General features: G+C 46.9%; 1 long non-coding RNA gene across 1 annotated transcript in view; it reads left to right on the top strand.

Annotated features, from left to right (window-relative positions):
• Positions 1-23,220, top strand: part of LOC126987158 (uncharacterized) — a 175,063-nt gene extending 151,843 nt beyond the window's left edge. Inside the window, exons 3-5 of the long non-coding RNA XR_007740308.1 lie at positions 7,535-7,633; positions 22,934-23,032; positions 23,132-23,220. This is a non-coding gene — a long non-coding RNA (uncharacterized LOC126987158). The remainder of the gene's footprint in view (positions 1-7,534; positions 7,634-22,933; positions 23,033-23,131) is intronic.
• The last annotated feature ends 948 nt before the right edge of the window (positions 23,221-24,168 follow it).

The raw sequence follows: 24,168 nt of genomic DNA on the forward strand, positions 1-24,168 counted from the left end.
TGTGAAGACTGATCAATTCAGACAACGATGCTGAGATACCCCAGGAGGAACTAAGGCTCGTATTACTAAACATTTTGTCTCCCAAGTTCACATTTTTGACAAGGCTTTCGTAGGAGTTCTGCGCATTTACAGGAGTAGTTTTATGACCCCAGTGTTAGTTTGACCCTTCTTCTGTACCATGAACCTAAAGAAACACTCATTAGAACCCGATTGACCCCCTCTTTGATCTTTAGAAATAGTTGATATGAGAAGCCAAAGTGTCTAAGACTACCAACCTTATTAGGGCTGTATTACTTAACATTTCGTCTCCCAAGTTCACATATTTGACAAGGCTTTCGTAGGAGTTTTGCGCATTTACAGGGGTACTTTTATGACCCCACTGTTAGTTTGACGCTTCTTCTGTACCATGAACCTAAAGAAACACTCATTAGAACCCGATTGACCCCCTCTTTGACCTTTAGAAATAGTTGATATGAGAACCCAAAGTGTCTAAGAATATCAACCTTATTATGGCCGTATTACTAAAAATTTTGTCGCTTAAGTTCACATATTTGACAAGGCTTTCGTAGGAGTTTTGCGCATTTACAGGAGTAGTTTTATGACCCCAGTGTTAGTTTGACGCTTCTTCTGTACCATGAACCTAAAGAAACACTCATTAGAAACCGATTCATCCCCTCTTTGACCTTTAGAAATAGCTGATATGAGAAGCGAAAGTGTCTAAGAATACCACCCTAAAAGTGTCCTGTATGAGTGGGCAACAAATAGACGATGCAGTTCAATATCGACAAATGCAACCGCCTTGGTGTGGGAAGAGTTCACCCTCAGTGTCACACATTAAATAACACAGCTCTTGACCACTCCAGCCGGGGAGGGATATGGATGCGCGTGTGAGCTCTGACCTCCGATCCAGAAATGAGTGTAATATTGCTAGAAATGGCGCAAATAGAGGCTTGGGGTTTGTTTCGAGTAGCTAAGCAACCGAAACTCAGAAGTTATCCTTAAGCTCAATTTAGCTCTGGTTGGGCCTCACCTGGACTATATAGGCTGTCATGTTTTGGTAGTTGGAAAGTTTCGTTTAGTCGGCGCAACATCTGTGGTCATATGCCGGAGAGAGACAGAAGGGGAAGGAATTATAGGAGAAGGGAACAGACCCCAGGAGACGGGACACAACCCCCGATTAATACCTGGTACCCATTCACTGCTGGGTGGACAGGGGCGTAGGGTATCGGAGAAGCCGCCCAAATTTTTCCACTCCGCCCGGGAATCGAATCCGGGATCTCTTGGTTGTGAGCCGAGTGTGCTAACCACTGCACCACGAAGCCCCCGTCCAGTTTTGGTGCCCGTATTGCATAAAGGATGTTGATTCCCTCGAAGCAATACAGAGGAGAAAGACTAAAATGATCCAGGGACTTAAGAACCTACCGTATAGAGAAAGACTTAAGTAAATTGCACTATTTGGAAAGGCGTAGACTGCGTGGGGATTTCACTGGGGTGTTTAAATAGTTTAAGGCATTAAGGCGTTAAGGGATTGACGGGGGGGATTTAAATGAAGTCTTTATCTTAAAAAAAACTGATGTGAACACAAGCAAAAGTGGGAATAAGTTGGATAGATTCAAGCTCATAAAAAGAAATAGGCAATTTATACCATTGATTGTGTGGGTAAAGAGTGAGTGAGTAAAGGGTAACACAGTCTTCACCAGCCTCGACCTCGTGTCCGGTGTCTGGCAAATAGCCTTGGACAAAGCATCACGGGAGATCACTGCCTTCACGACTCCCACGGGTCATTACGAATGGTGTCGCCTGCCTGTGGGTACGTAATGCACCTCTACCTTCCAGCGTGTGATTAATTATCTTTCTGCTGACATTATTCACAAAGGTCTCTTTGTATACCTCGATGACCTTATCATTGTCTCTAACGACATTAACTCTCATCTCCAGAAACCTTGAAGTTGTTTTTAAAAGACTTTCTGAAGCTGGCCTAAAGGTCAAGCTGTCTAAGTGCAACTTCCTTGAGTCTCGTATTCAATTTTTGGGTCACCTTGTCGATAAAGATGGCATTCACACTGTTGATTCTAAAATCACTGCCGTCAAAGACTTTCCTACACCCAAATCTACTGACCATGTTCGCTCTTTTCTAGGCCTTGCTGGTTATTATAGAGCCTTTGTCAAAAACTTTGCGTCTATCGCATCCCCTCTAACGCGTCTTCTAAAGAAGAATGTTCCCTTCGTGTGGAACGACGCTCATCAACAGAATTTTGATACTCTCAAGCATGCTCTGACACATGCCCCGATCCTAGCGTTTCCTGACTACACCTTGCCTTTTACTATATGCACAGACGCTTCTTCTTTTGTCATTGGTGCAGCCCTAATGCAGACTGTATGTCATGTCATTGCTTACGCTAGCCGTGTACTTACTGACCTTGAGTCAAGGTGCTCTGTAGCTCACCTTGAAGCCCTAGCTGTTGTCTGGGCCCTCAGACATTTCAAGGATATTATTTTTAATTATCCTACCACAGTTTACACTCACCACACTGCAATTACAACTCATTTCAGTGGCAAGAATCTCACCGGCCGCCTGGCTAGGTGGTACCTCACCACCCAACAGTTCAACCCAGTGATAAAGTATCTACCAGGTAAAGCCAACACTGTCGCTGACCCGATGTCCCGACGTATTCCTGGCGTTGTAGTTTCTGAGGTCCAGAACTTTTCACTTGACGAGCTTCAGACGGCCCAACGCCATGACGCGTTGTGCTCTACAGTCGTCTACGCCCTCGAGTCTGGCGATGACTCCACATCACCTCATCTACCTGTGCCCTTTTCTGCCTTTTCCTTATAGGACGGCATTGTTTGTCGCACAGTGGCCATTAATGGGAGAGGCGTTACTCAGGTTGTCATCCCTACTGCTCTGGTGAAGACTGTCCTGCAGCTTCTCCATGATGCTCCGCATGCTGGTCACCCCGGACGGGACAGAACCTTAGATGGGCAATTTTTTTTTAGCGGGCCTTTTTTTAGCGGGCTTTATTTAGCAGGTTTTTTTTTATATTTTTCTTTACGCCCTTGAACTGTCTCCTTAGCTGTAAAAAAAAAAAAAAAAAAGCACCTTGCATGGCACACTGAGCAGTCCTCTTTCCCTTTCCTGACAGGAACAGCCAGCACCTCTTCTTTTAATAAAATGTGCATATATAGGTGTGCACGTGCCTTCTGTCGCCAGTGAGTTCCTGATCCCTTGAGGTCCTGCACGCGGGTGTGGGTGCTGCCACTCCCGCGAGAGGTCTCCAAGAAGAACCCTTGAAGCAGCCACCGCTGAAAGCCGTGTGCTCTGCTTCCCCGGTGACCCAAGAAAATGTGGCGCTGCAGCACAAACTCATTATTCGTATTATCATATCAAACTCATTATTCGTATTCGTATTATCATATCAAACTCATTATTCGTATTCGTATTATCATATCAAACTCATTATTCGTATTATCATATCAAACTCATTATTCGTATTCGTATTATCATATCAAACTCATTATTCGTATTATCATATCAAACTCATTATTCGTATTATCATATCAAACTCATTATTCGTATTATCATATCAAACTCATTATTCGTATTTCGTATTATCGTATTCGTGTCAACGTTTTCGTCTCCCCTCGTCTTGTGTCTCCTGTGCCGTCTATGTATTCTCATTGTCGCTGTCCTCGTCTCCCTGTCTGTTCTGTCGCGTCTTCATTGTTAACTTTTCCTGTTACTCGTTTATTCATTATATATCGTCTCGTCTCGTCTCGTCTTACTACAGTTCTCTTCTAAATATTGTCCCACATATACACCAACACATGAATGTTGCCTACGTACCCTCAAGGTGTGAAGTAAGTCTGGAGAGTGTCTGCAGTATAGCCAGCGTTTTCCCTTGTGTGAGGAGCGACCACTTGTTCCTGCTGGCGAAGGATTGAGTGCCTGGCGCATCGTCCCACGTAACGCCTTCACTTTCAGCCAGAGTAGGGCAGGTTGTGTGTGTTTGAGTCATTTTCAGGTTTTCTGTGCCTCCTGTGTTTGCCAGAGAGGGGAACCACGTGTGTGAGGACCAGGCGAGTTCAGTGAGCGGCGAGGGTGTTTCGTCGGCCTCGGCGTGTTACTGTGCCGACTCTGGGCCACGACAACCCAGCGACTTTTCCATTTGACAAGTTGGTTCCCACGCTCCAAGAAGGGGAGGGGGGAAGGTTTTATAGGGGTCTTGGTGTCTTGCCGACTGTCTGGGACATTCGGCCAACTAGTTGCCTCCAGACTCCCGTCACGACGTCGGCGCAGCATTCGGCAACAGTCTCAAAAACCCTTTCAAGACATGCCCGACCCTTTCACATCAACACCCAAGGCCTCGTGTACCCTAGAGTCGTGGGTAGTCGTGCCCAAGAGTCGGCACAGTGTGAACGGGGCTTAAAAGCAGCACCATTCTTGCTTGGCTCATGCTGCTTCTCGGAACTCTACTTGATCCTTTGTAGAGAGTTTCGTTGGAGTCCGGGTTGATAGGTGGTCTCCTGGACAGCATGTGGGTAGTTTTAAGCCACTCGGCGGCGGCTGAAAAATCCCAGCTTGGTGGCACCGGGCGGGGATTGAACTCGCGTCGTCCTGAACGCGGCGCCGTCATGCTGTCGACTCAGCCACCGCCTCCCCAACATCCCTCCCAATGACATCATCACCACTACCAAAATGATTTAGGGAGGCGGTGTGGGTGTTAAGCGTGCTGGAGCGTCCTGGAGGACCCGGGAAGTCCTGTGCCCGCCGCTACAAACGGACGATTTTCAGCCATCGCTGAGTGGCCTAATAAGACTGCCCACATGCTGTTCTGATGACCACCTATCAGCCCGGACTCCAACGAAACTCTCTACAAAGGATCAAGTAGAGTTCCGAGAAGCAGCACGAACCAAACAAAACTGGTGCTGCTTTTAAGCCCCGTTCACACTGTGCCGACTCTGGGCCACGACAACCCAGCGACTTTTCCATTTGACAAGTTGGTTCCCACGCTCCAAAAAGGGGGGAAGGTTTTATTGGGGTCTTGGTGTCTTGCCGACTGTCTGCGACATTCGGCCTAATAGTTGCCAGCATGTCGTGCTAAACTGCTAACCCTCACGACTCCAGACTCCCGTCACGACGTCGGCGCAGCATTCGGCAACAGTCTCAAGACCTCTTTCAAGACATGCCCGACCCTTTCACATCAACACCCAAGACCTCGCGTACCCTAGAGTCGTGGGTAGTCGTGGCCCAAAGTCCGCACAGTGTGAACGGGGCCTTACTCTCTTAATTACCCCAAGCCTTGACATTTAGTTCGGAAATAACTTTGTCAAAGGGAAATAAACTCATTTTAATTATGAAAAAACAGTCCATACTAATCTTTTTATTCCTGTTCCATTACCTGCACTATTCTATCGCAGAAAAAGAAAAAAAATCAATTCTCCGTTCTTTTCAGACAGGTCTCATACCACTTCCCTTCTCTAATTAAAAATCGTCTCGTAATGAAGAAAAGAAAATTCCATCGTTCATTTAGGGAAACCATATGTGAACGATGATATTTTGATGAAGAAATCGACCTTGTGTGCGTCTGAGTGTCTTTCTGTCTGAATTTGTGTGGAAAGTTGGAAAGTTTCGTTTAGTCGGCGCAACATCTGTGGTCATATGCCGGAGAGAGACAGAAGGGGAAGGAATTATAGGAGAAGGGAACAGACCCCAGGAGACGGGACACAACCCCCGATTAATACCTGGTACCCATTCACTGCTGGGTGGACAGGGGCGTAGGGTATCGGAAAAGCCGCCCAAATTTTTCCACTCCGCCCGGTGTGTGTGTGGAGAGAGAGAGAGAGAGAGAGAGAGAGAGAGAGAGAAAACGTTAAACATGACAATTTTACATGTGGCAAGTTACCACCCGTTGTTGTTGATCTTGTAACTGTGTGTTGGTATCTTTTCACGTCATCAGCCATACTTTGTTGAAATTGTTGTTCCTTCTTGTTCTGGGATGTAGTTTTGTTCCTATACTTTTACTTCTTCTTCTTCTTCTTCTTCTTCTTCTTCTTCTTCTTCATCTACTTTTTCTTCTTCTTCTTCTTCTTCTTCTTCTTCTTCTTCTTCTTCTTCTTCTTCTTCTTCGTTTTCTTCTTCTTCTTCTTCTTCTACTTCTTCTTCTACTTCTTCTTCTTCTTCTTTTCTTTTTCTTTTTCTTCTTCTTCATCTTCTTCTTCTTCTTCTTCTTCTTCTTCTGCATCATTATCATAAACATTATCATCATCATATAATTATCATCACATTCATCATCATAATCATCACTATAATCATCATCATCTATTGCTAATAATTTCAGGCTCGTATATTAAAGGTGCGGACACCGCGATATGTCTTCTGTCGTCATTTTTTTAATATTTCATTGGTGTTTGCATAAAAATAAAGATATCTAGCTTGTATTTATTGAGTCACGAAGCTTTGTTGCATTGCTTATTCATCCCAGCCGTACTATAATTTTGGGATTCTAAAGCCCCATTAACACTCTGCCGACTCTGGGCCACGACTACCCACGACTCTAGGGTACACGAGGTCTTGGGTGTTGATGTGAAAGGGTCGGGCATGTCTTGAAAGAGGTCTTGAGACTGTTGCCGAATGCTGCGCCGACGTCGTGACGGGAGTCTGGAGTCGTGAGGGTTAGCACGACATGCTGGCAACTAGTTGGCCGTATGTCCCAGACAGTCGGCAAGACACAAAGACCCCAATAAAACCTTCCCCCTCTTCTTGGAGCGTGGGAACCAACTTGTCAAATGGAAAAGTCGCTGGGTTGTCGTGGCTCAGAGTCGGCACAGTGTTTAGGGCATCGAACGGAAAAGTTTGGAAAGTTTCGTTCAGTCGGCGCAACATCTGTGGTCATATGCCGGAGAGGGACAGAAGGGGAAGGAATTATAGGAGAAGGGAACAGATCCCAGGAGACGGGACACAACCCCCGATTAATACCTGGTACCCATTCACTGCTGGGTGGACAGGGGCGTAGGGTATCGGAAAAGCCGCCCAAATTTTTCCCCTCCGCCCGGGAATCGAACCCGGGTTCTCTCATTTGTGAGCCGAGTGTGCTAACCACTGCACCACGAAGCCCCCCAAGGACATCGAACGAGTAAATGGATGAAGCAGACAGACAAACGAACACTATCCCACCTTTGGTCTCGCGGCACAAAGGTAACACGAAGACGATTATGCAAAATTGCCATTAATTATGCAAGGCTTCTGGGTCAGTCAATCTGTCCGAACTCTTTGTCTTCTGAGAGAATGCTGCGAAGAGCCGAAAATAGAATGATCGCTTGTCTGAGAAGAAGGTGTTTGCTATCACAACGCCTCGCAGCGCCAATAACAGAAGCAATGGTGGGAAGATAATTCAAGGTCAGGTATTTATCCAGTCTCGCTAGGGGGGTGGGGGGTTGGCATCCACCTCAAGGATCGTTCTAAAGCCCTTAATCCGTCCGCTGGCATTGGCACGTATTTCTCCTTCTCTGGTAGCCTGGTAACACACAGTCCCAGGTCTTTCTCTGCCTCTGTGGTGGATAGTGGAGTGTTTCCCATGTGGTATTGGTGTGCTGGATATCCCTTCTCTGGTAGCCTGGTAACATACACTCCCAGGTCTTTTTCTGCCTCTGTGGTGGATAGTGGAGTGTTTCCCATGTGGTATTGGTGTGCTGGATATCCCTTCTCTGGTAGCCTGGTAACATACACTCCCAGGTCTTTCTCTGCCTCTGTGGTGGATAGTGGAGTGTTTCCCATGTGGTATTGGTGTGCTGGATATCGCCTCCCAAGGTGCAGGAGTCTCCATTTTTCTTCATTGAATTCTAGCAGCCACTTTTTGTTCCATTCCTGTTGTTTGATGAGGTCTGACTGTAGGAAATCCGCAATCAAGGGGTTTTAAACTTGTCAGCATCTCAGTTTTCTTGTCTGAATACTCTCTCGTAGACGTCGCTGGACTTTTCATGGACTGTTCTATGGTCCTGGTGATATTTTTACACGACTTCTGCAGCATGAACGGAAAAACATCCATGAAGACCCGGTTACTGTGGCCTTGATAAACAGTCACAATGGGAACGTTTAAAAATATGGCCATAAGTCACCCGCCTCAACCTTGCCAGATTGTCTTACTCAGCCTCTTATATTTACCGACCTCCGACCCAAAAACTGTCTCGTGGACCCCAATAAGGAGATTCACTTATAAATATCGTTAAAATAGTTAATTCCTGATGTTTCCTGGCAATAGTTAGGCGTCAGAAACCGATAAATACTATACTCTGAGTACGACAATCTGGCAACGGTGAGGTCTTGCCATTTAATCAGCCAATCAGCAGTCAGTCTTCGTCAGGCCTACACCATCTCAGAAGCGTGTTGCCATTCAAAGCAACATAAATACAATATACACGCTACTTAGTTTGTTGTTCTCGTATGCGAATTGTACAGCTTTCCTTAACCCGGTAGCAGCGACGGGCCAAATTTGTGGCTTTACCGTGTAGCAGCGACGGGCCAAATTTGTGGCTTTACCGTGTAGCAGCGACGGGCCAAATATTCGCCATGATATAAACCCCAAAAATAGATGAAGCATAAACTGATCACAAATGCTTTGATATATATTATGAAATGGTTTGCGTGAGTGATGATTTTTTTTCTCATTTTTCTCGCTTAGAGGGACCATTAAGAAACATGATCCCCGCAGCTACCGGGTTAACCCTGTGTGAGTATCGATGTTGTATATTTACAACGCGCCACTTCCTTTAAATGCGTATTTGCGCCTGCGCGCGGGCATTTAAACTGCGTCGGCACCCCACATCTCGCCTGCCGCCTCAGTTTGGTGCCTGCTGTCAAGCTGTGAGGGTCTCTGTGCTACTTCGCCCTCCCTTCATGGTGTATGAGTCACTTGCGTTGCATTTCAGCAACATCATTATACAAGCTGTGACTGTTATGTAAGTACATTTAAATGCGTATTGTTTTGATAATAAAATTCATAACAATAACATTTGTTGGAATAACTTAGTGAAATTTTTATGTGGGGTTCGTAAGTGATTGTGCTGACGTATGCCATTTACAGAATTGAGGTATGTACCTTATTTTTTTTTTTTTAGATTTTTTTTTTCTAAGACATGCTTTTTGCTTTGTTTTACAGAAATCATGTCGAAGCCAAGTTTGACCGACGAGGAGATAAATGAGTTGTTGGAGTGGGATGACTCGGACGGAAGTGAGTACGGGGAGGATGGGACCGACAACTGGGAGGTTGACGAGGGGGTGGATGAGGTTTACGTGGATGTGGAGGGAGATGAAGATGACCCTACCCCAAGGCCCTCTGAAAAGGGGACCTCGAGGAGTACCTCCCCTCCCCCACCTCTATCAAGCCCTGCAGCCACCCAGAGCTTCCTTCATCTACAGACATGGTAACACTTTGCACCACACAAGAGGAGGCAGCAGAGGCAGAAATACACGACCTGGCAACTCCACTCTCCACTCTGACCCAGCCAGCCACCTTATCTCGCTCGCCTGACCTCTTATCTTGTGTAAACACAGCAGCCTACCCCACCACTACAGTTTCCACCACAACAACACCTCTCTTGCCTCCTGCCATCATCACAACTCGTAGCAGGACACTGTTCCAGCCCTCTACACCTCTGCCTTCCACCTCTACACCTGCTGATGATCAGCCCACCTGCCACCCTCACCGACCCAAGCGTGGCCGTGTGGTCTCTCCTCTTCCATCTACGTCTCGTGGGTTGCTGGATGATGATGATGAAGACGTGGATGACCCACAACCACTGCCTTCTGCTGAACTCCTCCCCTCTCCAGCAGTGAGATCATCCAAACGGAGGAGGGCCCCAGAATCCAGTTGTAGGGCAACCGCTGAGGAGTGTGGGCTCAACACTACGTGGAAGGGACAAGAGGAAAACTGTGTGGAGGCCTGATTCGAAAAGTAACCTTACCAGGTTGCAGGTGACATACGACCTCAGGAAAAACCTCCGATGTGTTTGATGGGTTTGGAAAACATTGATGAATACTTCCACCAGTTCATCGATGACTACATGCTGGCTATGGTTACATTGCACACTAATGACAGGGTCGCCAATGTTATGAGGGGTGCGGTGCGGCGCCTTGGTATCCCAAGACTGAGCATCAGCCTCCGTAGCCTCATACGTAACACTTTCAATGTCCTACCTGAGGAGAGGCCAGCAACACAGCAAAGAAAACTGAGAAGAGGCAGCAGTGCTTCCTCTGCCCCACCAGAAACGAGGGACAGACCAGGTCTGCTGCAGTGGATGTGGGAAGTCCGTGTGTGCATCCCACTACTCTGTCTTCTGCCCCTCCTGTTGCTAGGGTGAGGAACTATTATGTTTTCCAGTTTTCTTGAGTGTGTTATGCAAGTGTACATTTCATTGGTATCTAATAAGTTATATGGATGTTGTGCATCTCTGAACCCCCTAAAAGACCCTGTAACTCGACCCTCTCTAGGAAAATAATTTATTTAGTACCTTATCTTATTTCGATTTCCATGAAACTTCACAGTAGCTTTGTCATTGATTGTGTAGTATAAATAATTATTTTCATGTAGTTTAAAGCATATTTAGGTACCCAAATTTTTTTTAAAGAAACAAGAAAAACAGGGTGAAAAATTTTACTAAAGTTTGACCTGTTCTATTTTCAGCGTGGATTTTGCAGAGAACTGGGACTGTGCAGGCTGTGAGAGACAACTGTAATACACCGATCTCCAGAGGCTTTATTTTTTGTATGGACATAAGTATTTATTTTATTTTTTCTAATGATAGTTAAAATAAGGTAGAAGTTTTTGTATTCTTTGTAATAAAGTACATAAAGCATTCTGATTGTCTTTTCACCACTTATTAGCACTAAGTAATGTCTAAAGTAATTTTAGAAAGAACAAACATTAAAGTACAACATACCTAAAGTGGTCATTTAAAGCGTTAAAGTCACAGTTGCAAAGGTGCAACACGATATACAATATGGGTACTGAAAATATCGATACTCATCCAGGGTTAAAGAAAAAATATATATAACTGTAATATGGATTATGTGAATGAGTAAAGTTTTAGGAATTAATATCATGTTTTCTGTCAATCTGTCTATCTATCCGTATGTAGATAGTTAGAGATACAGATGAATAGACAGATAGACATATATAGATGAAGTTAGATTGGTAGATTAGATAGATAAAACTAGATATGTATATAGATAGACAGGATAGATGGATATACATTGATAGAAAAATAGAGGTTAACTTTCTCATTTCCTACTGAAACCGCATTTTTTTTTTTTTTTTTTTTAGTGCGTTGGTTGAGTGTGTGTGAAGGGGGGAGATGGGTGAGAGAGAGAGAGAGAGAGAGAGAGAAAGCAAACCACCACCACCCAAACAACCAAAAACAACAACAAAAAAAAAAACGCCACCCTTCATTTTAGCATACGATGAGAGAGAGAGAGAGGTAAATTTACATAAAACAATGATTTCAATATGCAGGCAGTTAACTAAATATGTCTGTGTTTATGCGTGCGTGAGTGTGTGTGTGTGTGTGTGTGTGTGTGTGTGTGTGTCTGTGTGTGTGTGTGTGTGTGTGTGTGTGTGTGTTATCACTTCATACCACCGCCTCTTCCACCATTTGTCTTCTTTTCCCTCCTCCTCCTCCTCCTCCTCCTCCTCCTCTTCCTCCTCGTCCTCCTCCTCCTCCTCCTCCTTTTCAACCCCCTTGTCCCAGTTTTCACCTTTAGTTTTTTTATCCTTTCCTCCTCCTAATGACATTCAAACATCTCTCTCTCTCTCTCTCTCTCTCTCTCTCTCTCTCTCTCTCTCTCTCTCTCTCTCTCTCTCTCTCTCTCTCTCTCTCTCTCTCTCTCTCTCTCTCTGTCTCTCTCTCTCTCTCTCTCTCTCTCTCTCTCTCTCTCTCTCTCTCTCTCTCTCTCTCTCTCTCTCTCTCTCTCTCTCTCTCTCTCTCTCTCTCTGTCTTTCTGTGTCTCTGTCTCTCTGTGTCTCTGTGTCTCTGTCTCTCTCTCTCTCTCTCTCTCTCTCTCTCTCTCTCTCTCTCTCTCTCTCTCTCTCTCTCTCTGTCTTTGTCTCTGTGTCTGTCTCTCTCTCTCTCTCTCTCTCTCTCTCTCTCTCTCTCTCTCTCTCTCTCTCTCTCTCTCTCTCTCTCTCTCTCTCTCTCTCTGTGTCACTGTGACTCTGTGTCTCTCTCTCTCTCTCTCTCTCTCTCTCTCTCTCTCTCTCTCTCTCTCTCTCTCTCTCTCTCTCTCTCTCTCTCTCTCTCTCTCCTTGAACGTATTAGGTAAAACTATCTATAAATCTGAGAGGTTTGAAACTATAGTTGGTGTCACTTCTGGTAGAGAAACGCGGACTTGGTATCTTTGATTGGGTGATTATGCGCGCTCATTGGCCTTCTTACGTGCATGAAATTGACTATGTATTCCTACCAAAACCCTTTTTGAGTTGTAAGGTAATGGTTTACACCGATAGAAACCAATGCAATAACGGCGGTGGCTGAATGGATAGCGTGACGGCGCCGCGTTCAGGTCGACGAGAGTTCAATCCCCTCCCGGTGCCACCAAGCTGTGATTTTTCAGCCGCCGCCGAGTGGCTTAAAACTACCCACATGCTGTCCAGAAGACCACCTATCAACCCGGACTCTAGATTCTAGGATTAAAGATGAGCTCCGGGAGGGTAGCATGAGCCATTGCAAGATGGCGCCACTATAAACACTTGCCTGCGCCAGAACGGGCTGGGCCGACCATCAGGCCCCACCGGGAAGAAGCCTTGGGCCGACCATCAGGATCCACCGGGAAGAAGCCTTGGGCCGACCATCAGGATCCACCGGGAAGAAGCCTTGGGCCGACCATCAGGATCCACCGGGAAGAAGCCTTGGGCCGACCATCAGGATCCACCGGGAAGAAGCCTTGGGCCGACCATCAGGATCCACCGGGAAGAAGCCTTGGGCCGACCATCAGGATCCACCGGGAAGAAGCCTTGGGCCGACCATCAGGATCCACCGGGAAAAAGCCTTGGGCCGACCATCAGGATCCACCGGGAAGAATCCTTGGGCCGACCATCAGGATCCACCGGGAAGAAGCCTTGGGCCGACCATCAGGATCCACCGGAAAGAAGCCTTGGGCCGACCATCAGGCCCCACCGGGAAGAAGCCTTGGGCCGACCATCAGGAGCCACCGGGAAGAAGCCTTGGGCCGACCATCAGGATCCACCGGGAAGAAGCCTTGGGCCGACCATAAGGATCCACCGGGAAGAAGCCTTGGGCCGACCATAAGGATCCACCGGGAAGAAGCCTTGGGCCGACCATAAGGATCCACCGGGAAGAAGCCTTGGGCCGACCATAAGGATCCACCGGGAAGAAGCCTTGCGCCGACCATCAGGATCCACCGGGAAGAAGCCTTGGGCCGACCATAAGGATCCACCGGGAAGAAGCCTTGGGCCGACCATCAGGATCCACCGGGAAGAAGCCTTGCGCCGACCATCAGGATCCACCGGGAAGAAGCCTTGGGCCGACCATCAGGATCCACCGGAAAGAAGCCTTGGGCCGACCATCAGGCCCCACCGGGAAGAAGCCTTGGGCCGACCATCAGGATCCACCGGGAAGAAGCCTTGGGCCGACCATCAGGATCTACCGGGAAGAAGCCTTGGGCCGACCATAAGGATCCACCGGGAAGAAGCCTTGGGCCGACCATAAGGATCCACCGGGAAGAAGCCTTGGGCCGACCATCAGGATCCACCGGGAAGAAGCCTTGGGCCGACCATAAGGATCCACCGGGAAGAAGCCTTGGGCCGACCATAAGGATCCACCGGGAAGAAGCCTTGGGCCGACTATCAGGATCCACCGGGAAGAAGCCTTGGGCCGACTATCAGGATCCACCGGGAAGAAGCCTTGGACCGACCATCAGGATCCACCGGGAAGAAGCCTTGGGCCGACCATCAGGATCCACCGGGAAGAAGCCTTGGACCGACCATCAGGATCCACCGGGAAGAAGCCTTGGACCGACCATCAGGATCCACCGGGAAGAAGCCTTGGGCCGACCATCAGGATCCACCGGGAAGAAGCCTTGGACCGACCATCAGGATCCACCGGGAAGAAGTCTACCCGCGCAATAGGCCACGACGTAAAAAAAAAAAAAAAAAGTGTGCCTTTTGAACTATTATATATAAATCTGACACGACATTTAAAAAAAACTGAGTCGGAATTGCACGCAAACGGAGAATATCCATCGAGTGAAGCGGCAACTTCATATATCTAAGGCCTGTTAATTAAGGGTAAACTTTTTTCCTTACTTCTCCTTCTATTACAAAGTGTTAGGCTACAGTTTACACGGTGTCATTCGTTAAGTCATTTACCGTAAGATTTCTTGGTACATTTTTAGTCCTGAGTCTGTCACAATGTGTATAGTGTAATGTAAAAATTGACATTGGGCAAGAACCTTCTCTTTCATCGTGCTATCATCAAATTAATGTATTTTCATTATTTGTGGGTATTGAAATAACCATAAGGAAGGGTGATTCTATGAATAACTACATTTATATATTAACAATGCCGATTTAAAGAGTAGCAGAGAGCGGGAGGCTGTAGGCTATGTCACGCCAAACGGGGGAGGCGGTGGTAGAGTGGATAGCGTTACGGCGCCGCGTTCGGGACGACGCGAGTTCATTCCCCGCCCGGTGCCACCAAGCTGGGATTTTTCAGCCGCCGCCGAGTGGCTTAAAACTACCCACATGCTGTCCAGAAGACCACCTATCAACCCGGACTCTAGATTCTAGGATTAAAGATGAGCTCCGGGAGGGCAGCATGAGCCAATGCAAGATGGCGCCACTATAAACACTCGCCTGCGCCAGAACGGGCTGGGCCGACCATCAGGCCTCTCAAAAAAAAACCAGGTTAGATCTACTTAACAGCAGGCCAACGAGCAGCGGGGAGACCGTCACACAAGCAATGATGCCAATTCCGCGAGTCCATCCCTGTAGGTTTATCCCCGCCAGCTCTAGCTATTATTGATAAACATTGAACCTTTACTAGAGATATCAATAGATTGTAGGTTTAGATAACATAGATAATAACGAATGAGAGGAGGAAAAGGAAAAGGGAGCAGAATCCACAAATCTGATTAGGCGGCAGATGAAAAAACGTAACAAAGAGAGGCCCTATCCTGTCTTCGTCATTCCGTTGCTTCCATTACTAATCACCGCAGCGCACGATAGGAAACCATGCTGGCTTATTCAATCTCTCTCTCTCTCTCTCTCTCTCTCTCTCTCTCTCTCTCTCTCTCTCTCTCTCTCTCTCTGGAGTGTGCTCACTGTACATTCGTCTGTGCATCTTTTCCTTCCCTCATTGGTTATCATCAGTCCATCCCTTCTTGTTTCTTCCCTAAAGTGAGGTGACCGGCCTTCTCTCCTGCCTTCCCACTAACACGCCCTTGTAAATATAGTTCCCAGGGTCATTTCACACTGTTTTGGGTTTGTATTTGCTGGGCGGTTACTTTTATACAGCTGGGTGTGGTTGGTCAGGACGGTGTTGTATCGTGTGCCATGGTGGCTTTCCCTGGAGGCAGTGTGAGACGTGGTAAGGTGTTGTGTTAGGTGGTATTTTAGCTCTCTGGTGGGTTGGGGAAAAAGTTTGGAAAGTTTCGTTTAGTCGGCGCAACATCTGTGGTCATATGCCAGAGAGAGGCAAAAGGGGAAGGAATTATAGGAGAAGGGAACAGATCCCAGGAGACGGGACACAACCCCCGATTAATACCTGGTACCCATTCACTGCTGGGTGGACAGGGGTGTAGGGTACCGGAATGGCCGCCCAAATTTTTCCTCCTTGAGAATCGAACCCGGGCGCTCTCGGTTGTGAGCCGAGTGTAAACAATAGAGGCACTGAATAATGCTTCATGCTATAGGCTACCAACGATTACTTAGAACTCACCTTTATTATGCTGTGCAGTTCTGGCCTCCTTACTACAGCATGGACATCAGCCCGTTGGAACCTGAAAATTAAATGACAAAAATTATTCACTGCTTGATAATCTAGCCATATAAGGATATTTTTTTTAAACATTTAAATATGCTCTCTTTAGAAAGATGAAAGGCATGAGGATTCGGGGCTTTAATAAGAGTCATGTTGCCTCTCTTTCTATCTTCTAACGATATTTTCATGCTGACTGCTCTTCTGAACATGTTAACTGCATGCCTCCCCCCCTCCCGCGGCCTCGCCTCACACGACTTTCTACTCAAGCTCATCCCTATACTGTCCAAATCCCTTACGCAAGAGTTAACCAGCATCTTCACTCTTTCATCCCTATACTGTCCAAATCCCTTACGCAAGAGTTAACCAGCATCTTCACTCTTTCATCCCTATACTGTCCAAATCCCTTACGCAAGAGTTAACCAGCATCTTCACTCTTTCATCCCTATACTGTCCAAATCCCTTACGCAAGAGTTAACCAGCATCTTCACTCTTTCATCCCTATACTGTCCAAATCCCTTACGCAAGAGTTAACCAGCATCTTCACTCTTTCATCCCTATACTGTCCAAATCCCTTACGCAAGAGTTAACCAGCATCTTCACTCTTTCATCCCTATACTGTCCAAATCCCTTACGCAAGAGTTAACCAGCATCTTCACTCTTTCATCCCTGTACTGTCCAAATCCCTTACGCAAGAGTTAACCAGCATCTTCACTCTTTCATCCCTATACTGTCCAAATCCCTTACGCAAGAGTTAACCAGCATCTTCACTCTTTCATCCCTATACTGTCCAAATCCCTTACGCAAGAGTTAACCAGCATCTTCACTCTTTCATCCCTATACTGTCCAAATCCCTTACGCAAGAGTTAACCAGCATCTTCACTCTTTCATCCCTACTGTCCAAATCCTTACGCAAGAGTTAACCAGCATCTTCACTCTTTCATCCCTATACTGTCCAAATCCCTTACGCAAGAGTTAACCAGCATCTTCACTCTTTCATCCCTATACTGTCCAAATCCCTTACGCAAGAGTTAACCAGCATCTTCACTCTTTCATCCCTACTGTCCAAATCCCTTACGCAAGAGTTAACCAGCATCTTCACTCTTTCATCCCTATACTGTCCAAATCCCTTACGCAAGAGTTAACCAGCATCTTCACTCTTTCATCCCTATACTGTCCAAATCCCTTACGCAAGAGTTAACCAGCATCTTCCCTCTTTCATCCCTATACTGTCCAAATCCCTTACGCAAGAGTTAACCAGCATCTTCACTCTTTCATCCCTCACGCTGGTAAACTCTGGAACAATCTTCCTTCATCTGTATTTCCTCCTGCCTACGACTTGAACTCTTTCAAGAGGAGGGTATCAGGACACCTCTCCTCCCGAAATCGACCTCGCTTTCGGCCACTCCTCTAACTCTTTATAGGAGCAGTGAGTAGCGGGCTTTTTTTTCACATTTGTTACCTTTTTTATCCCTTTGAACTGACTCCTTTGCTGTAAATAAAAAGTGCAAGGTAGTAATCGCTTACAGTTAGATAAATCCAGATTCAAGAAAGACATAGGCAAGAATTCCTTAACTAATAGTGGCGGATGAGTAGAACAAGCTTGGCAGTCATGTAGTGGGCCCCAAAATCATCGACACCTTAAAAAATGGTTAGATAACTTCTGGGATAAAGATGGCAGGTGGAGTCAGGTTTACAGGAGCCGTCTTGTATAGGCCTACTGACCCCTTGTTGACTCCTTAAGTTCTTTTGTTCTTAATTTCTTGCAAAAACAAAAACACAACCATCACTTCGTCCACCTTAATATTCGGTAAGGCAAAAATGGTAACAATTTTATGTCGTTTCACTTAGGTTGAAAAACAGTCTCTCTCTCTCTCTCTCTCTCTCTCTCTCTCTCTCTCTCTCTCTCTCTCTCTCTCTCTCTCTCTCTCTCTCTCTCTCTCGCTGGCTGGCTGGCTGGCTGGCTGTCTCTCTCTCTCTCTCTCTCTCTCTCTCTCTCTCTCTCTCTCTCTCTCTCTCTCTCTCTCTCTCTCTCTCTCTCTCTCTCTCTCTCTCTCTCTCTCGCTGGCTGGCTGGCTGTCTCTCTCTCTCTCTCTCTCTCTCTCTCTCTCTCTCTCTCTCTCTCTCTCTCTCTCTCTCTCTCTCTCTCTCTCTCTCTCTCTGCCAGGTAGGAAAAGACTCAACCATGTTAGGATCAAAAGAATGCCTCCCACAGCTCCATACGGGCAGCACATTGCTAGTGAGTTGAAGTAAATATTTCAAAATTATGTCGTTAGAAGGATTTCAAAAGGAATAAATTGATTTTGAGTTATGTAGCCCATACCTGCTTGTTGGCGTGGGCAGCCAGACACGCGCCATCATGGAATTGAAAGCGTGCACAACAGTGTCGCACAATGTATCAGTACAAGCGCTCATCCCTTAAATTTGTTTGTAATGAAACGGAAAAAACTGTTGGACGATCATTTTTTATTTTTTTACGTCGTGACCTAATGCCCCGGTAGGCTTCTTTCCGGTGGATCCTGATGGTCGGCCCAAGGCTTCTTACCGGTGGATCCTGATGGTCGGCCCAAGGCTTCTTTCCGGTGGATCCTGATGGTCGGCCCAAGGCTTCTTACCGGTGGATCCTGATGGTCGGCCCAAGGCTTCTTCCCGGTGGATCCTGATGGTCGGCCCAAGGCTTCTTCCCGGTGGATCCTGATGGTCGGCCCAGGCTTCTTCCAGTGGATCCTGATGGTCGGTCAAGGCTTCTTCCAGTGGATCTGATGGTCGGCCCAAGGCTTCTTACCGGTGGATCCTGATGGTCGGCCCAAGGCTTCTTCCCGGTGGATCCTGATGGTCGGCCCAAGGCTTCTTCCCGGTGGATCCTGATGGTCGGCCCAAGGCTTCTTCCCGGTGGATCCTGATGGTCGGCCAGCTTCTTCGGTGGATCCTGATGGTCGGCCATAGGCTTCTTACCGGTTGATCCTGCTTGTCGGCCCTAGGCTTCTTCCCGGTGGATCCTGATGGTCGGCCCAAGGCTTCTTCCCGGTGGATCCTGAAGGTCGGCCCAAGGCTTCTTCCTGGTGGGGCCTGATGGTCGGCCCAGCCCGTCCTGGCGCAGGCAAGTGTTTATAGTGGCGCCATCTTGCATTGGCTCATGCTGCCCTCCCGGAGCTCATTTTTAATCCTAGAATCTATAGTCCGGGTTGATAGGTGGTCTTCTGGACAGCATGTGGGTAGTTTTAAGCCACTCGGCGGCGGCTGAAAAATCCCAACTTGGTGGCACCGGGCGGGGATTGAACTCGCGTCGTCCTGAACGCGGCGCCGTCACGCTATCCATTCAGCCACCGCCTATACCTGCTTTTTGGTGTAGGCAGGCAGACACGTGCCATCATGGGATCGAAATCATGCACAGTAGTGTCACACAATGTATCAGTACAGGCGCTCATCCCTTAAATTTGTTTGTAATGAAACGGGAAAAGAATGTAATGAAACGGGAAAAAAGTGTTCGACGATTGCTAATGATGTTTATATATATACACGTGCTGGCAGGAATGCACCAGCACCGGACCGGCTGGGTGAATTCCGGCGTCACACAATGTTTCCATACACGCGTCACAATAAAGCTCTACTGAGCTCATTAAATAATACAAAAATCATAAATAAAAAATGTTACGTAAATGTGTTGCTGCTAAAGCTAGTTGTTTCAACATTCAATAGTTTTCCTTTTATGTATTTCTTGTTGTATGTATGCATTATATTACTGGTTACTCCATTATTTGGATTGGCAATAATTCATAACTCCCAGTCTCGACTTTCCTATGTTTTGGAAGCTCAACCTGTACCATTGTTTTCCGGGAAAGTTGGAAAGTTTCGTTTAGTCGGCGCAACATCTGTGGTCATATGCCGGAGAGAGACAAAAAGGGAAGGAATTATAGGAGAAGGGAACAGACCCCAGGAGACGGGACACAACCCCCGATTAATACCTGGTACCCATTCACTGCTGGGTGGACAGGGGCGTAGGGTATCGGAAAAAGCCGCCCAAATTTTTCCACTCCGCCCGGGAATCGAACCCGGGGGGGGGGGGGTGAATGATGGAGGAAAAGGTCGAGAATCCCTGTCCTAGAGGATTACAGAGTGGAGTGTGTGAAAGAAGTTGTGATGAGACTGCAGCTGAGGAAGGTAAACAAAAGAAAGTAATGATGAGAGAGGAACACAGAAACGCTTCGACAAAGGAGATGAAGAAGGACGTAGGGGAGGAGGAGGAGGGGAGCTAAATGAAAATGTGAGAGAGAGAGAGAGAGAGAGAGAGAGAGAGAAAACATCCACTCACACAGCTCCCTTGGACAGAATGGTCTAAGGCTTTTCGTCTCATCAGCTCTCCTCCTCTTACTAATGGTCTTCTGCCTCTTAAATTTCGCCGCCATGTTGCCTCTCTTTCTATCTTCTATCGGCCTCGCCACACACGACTTTCTACTCAAGCTCATCCCTTTACTGTCCAAATCCCTTATGCAAGAGTTAACTAGCATCTTTGCTCTTTCATCCTCACGCTGCTAAACTCTGGAACAATTTTTCTTCATCCGTATTTCCTCCTGCCTACGACTTGCTCTTTCAAAAGGAGGGTATCAGGACACCTCTCCACCCAAAATTGACCTCTCTTTCGGCGACACCTCTAACTCTTTTAAGGAGCAGTAAGTAGCGGTCTATTTTTTCACATTTGTTTCCTTTTTTATGCCCTTGAACTGACTCCTCTCCTGTACAAAAAAAAAAAAAAAATCCATCCATCCATCCAGTCAGTCAGTCAGTCAGCCAGCCAGCCAGCCAGACAGACAGCTAGACAGCCAGCTAGACAGACAGACTGACAGGCAGACAGACAGACAGACAGTATATTCATGTTCCTCCCCCACCTCCACCTTCCCCACTCCCCCAAGAATAACCGTTGCTACATGCCACCAGAGAGAGAGAGAGACTGGTATGGAAAGGCATTAGGAGGTAGTGGAGGGTTATGAAAAGAAGAACAAATTGCGGAGCGGGAGTGTTATGCCGAGCAAGATCCGAGGAGGAGGAGGAGGAGGGAAAATTGGTGTTGAATCTGGTATCGACAAGAGGCAATGAGTTCGTGAGATTAGTATTCTTTCTCTCCTCCTCTTTCCTCCGTTTTTCTTCTCTCCTTCCCTTACCGTCGGGTCTTTCGTTACAAGCTCTCTTTACCGCCTTGACCTTCCAATCGCCTCCCTTCCCTCATTAGCCCTCTCCTCTTGCCCTTTGCTCGTTCTCCCAAACTCTACCTTCTGTCTCTTTGTGGCCAACTGTCTCTGTCTATCTGTGTCTGTGCCTGTCTTTCTGTCTGTTTATTTCCCTGTGTGTCTGTTTGTCTCTGTATCTGCCTGTCTGTGTCTCTCCCTGTCTGTCTGTGTATCTCTCGCGCTCTCTCTGTGTCTGTGTCTGTCTGTCGCTCGCGTCTTTTCTTCTCGACTCTTCCTTTCATGTATTTTCTTTATTAATTATCAGCGTCTTGGAAAGTGGGTCATGGCAGTAATTAAATGAGTAAAACATTGCCACCTCTCCTTCTCCTTTTCCACTCCCTCCTCCTCCTCCTCCTCCTCCTCCTCCTCTTTGTCCAATCCAACTTCTATTCCCCGCATCTCCTACTCCCCCTCTTCCTCCTTTCCCTTCCCCTCCTTGTCCAATCCTACTCTTTTTGCAAGCATGTCCTCTTCCTTCAATAGTCCGTTAGCCCGTCACTGAATTCTATCCTTCAACCTATCGTGAATCTAGACTCCAAACACGATAAAGCAAATAGTGGTAAAAATAGAAGTAGTTTTAGAAGCGGTAGTAGTAGTAGTAGTAGTAGTAGTAGTAGTAGTTTCGGTAGGTAGTTGCTTGCCCACTCGCATAAGCATAGTCTAATAGATGGGAGCCCTTTAATAAAGTCAAGGGCCATGTTGTTCAAGGTTGAATGAAAAATAGAAGATTCGATTATGAACTGAGTGATGTGAAACTCAGAAGCGTACAGTGTTTTATAAGACCTGAGTCACAAAACTGCGTCAGACCTTAAGTGCTCCAAGCAATGCATTCATTAACGTAGCGAGCAAAATGTCGGGCTTCTTTAAACCGTCCGCTGAGATTGGCACGGATTTGGCCTTCCCTGGTAGCCTGGTAATATATAGTTCCATGTCTTTCTCTGCCTCTGTGGTTGATAGTGGAGTGTTGCCCATGTGGTATTGGTGTGCTGGATATCCCTTCACTGGTAGCCTGGTAACATACACTCCCAGGTCATTCGCTGCCTCTGTGGTGAATAGTGGAGTGTTGCCCATGTGGTATTGGTGTGCTGGATATCCCTTCACTGGTAGCCTGGTAACATACACTCCCAGGTCTTTCTCTGCCTCTGTGGTGGATAGTGGAGTGTTTCCCATGTGGTATTGGTATGCTGGATATCCCTTCACTGGTAGCCTGGTAACATATAGTTCCATGTCTTTCTCTGCCTCTGTGGTTGATAGTGGAGTGTTTCCCATGTGGTATTGGTGTGCTGGATATCCCTTCACTGGTAGCCTGGTAACATAAGTCCCAGGTCTTTCTCTGCCTCTGTGGTGAATAGTGGAGTGTTTCCCATGTGGTATTGGTGTGCTGGATATCCCTTCACTGGTAGCCTGGTAACATACACTCCCATGTCTTTCTCTGCCTCTGTGGTGGATAGTGGAGTGTTTCCCATGTGGTATTGGTGTGCTGGATATCCCTTCACTGGTAGCCTGGTAACATATAGTCCCAGGTCTTTCTCTGCCTCTGTGGTGAATAGTGGAGTGTTTCCCATGTGGTATTGGTGTGCTGGATATCCCTTCACTGGTAGCCTGGTTACATACACTCCCATGTCTTTCTCTGCTTCTGTGGTGGATAGTGGAGCATTTCCCATGTGGTATTGGTATGCTGGATATTCCTTCACTGGTAGCCTGGTAACATACACTCCCAGGTCTTTCTCTGCCTCTGTGGTGGATAGTGGAGTGTTTCCCATGTGGTATTGGTGTGCTGGATATCCCTTCACTGGTAGCCTGGTAACATACACTCCCAGGTCTTTCTCTGCTTCTGTGGTGGATAGTGGAGTGTTTCCCATGTGGTATTGGTGTGCTGGATATCCCTTCACTGGTAGCCTGGTAACATACACTCCCAGGTCTTTCTCTGCCTCTGTGGTGGATAGTGGAGTGTTTCCCATGTGGTATTGGTGTGTTGGATATCCCTTCACTGGTAGCCTGGTAACATATAGTCCCAGGTCTTTCTCTGCCTCTGAGGTGAATAGTATAGTGTTTCCCATGTGGTATTGGTGTGCTGGATATCCCTTCACTGGTAGCCTGGTAACATACACTCCCACGTCTTTCTCTGCCTCTGTGGTGGATAGTGGAGTGTTTCCCATGTGGTATTGGTGTGCTGGATATCCCTTCACTGGTAGCCTGGTTACATACACTCCCATGTCTTTCTCTGCCTCTGTGGTGGATAGTGGAGCATTTCCCATGTGGAATTGGTATGCTGGATATCCCTTTACTGGTAGCCTGGTTACATACACTCCCACGTCTTTCTCTGCTTCTGTGGTGGATAGTGGAGTGTTTCCCATGTGGTATTGGTGTGCTGGATATCCCCTCCCAAGGTACAGGACTTTACATTTGTCTATATTGAATTGTAACAGCCACTTTTTGCTCCATTCCAGTAGCTTGGTGATGTCTTCTGTTAGGAAATCCGCGTTTAAGAATACAAAAGTAGTACTACCACTTAAAAACAGTATAGTCAGACTCAACTTAAATCATTCAATGCGGTTCTCGTCTCCCATCATGCGAAGGACATTGCTAAATTATAAGGTACTGATGTTAGACCGACAAAGATGATACGTTTTGGGTTAATATTCCTTTCCTCTTTCTGTGGTTGCAAGTTCTCTCAGTCTGAAACGGATGGACATAAGAACGTAAGGAGTAAGAGGGTGATGACTGAGTTAGTGGGAGTGTGTGTGTGTGTGGTTGATGTTTTGGGTTAATATTGCTTTCCTCTCTCTATGGTTGCAAGTTCTCTCAGTCTGAAACGGATGGGCATAAGAAAGTTGGAAAGTTGCGTTTAGTCGGAGCAACATCTGTGGTCATATGCCGGAGAGAGACAGAAGGGGAAGGAATTATATAGGAGAAGGGAACAGACCCCAGGAGACGGGACACAACCCCCGATTGA

This window comes from Eriocheir sinensis, chromosome 6 (assembly GCF_024679095.1).
Source record: "Eriocheir sinensis breed Jianghai 21 chromosome 6, ASM2467909v1, whole genome shotgun sequence".
NCBI lineage: Eukaryota > Metazoa > Arthropoda > Malacostraca > Decapoda > Varunidae > Eriocheir > Eriocheir sinensis.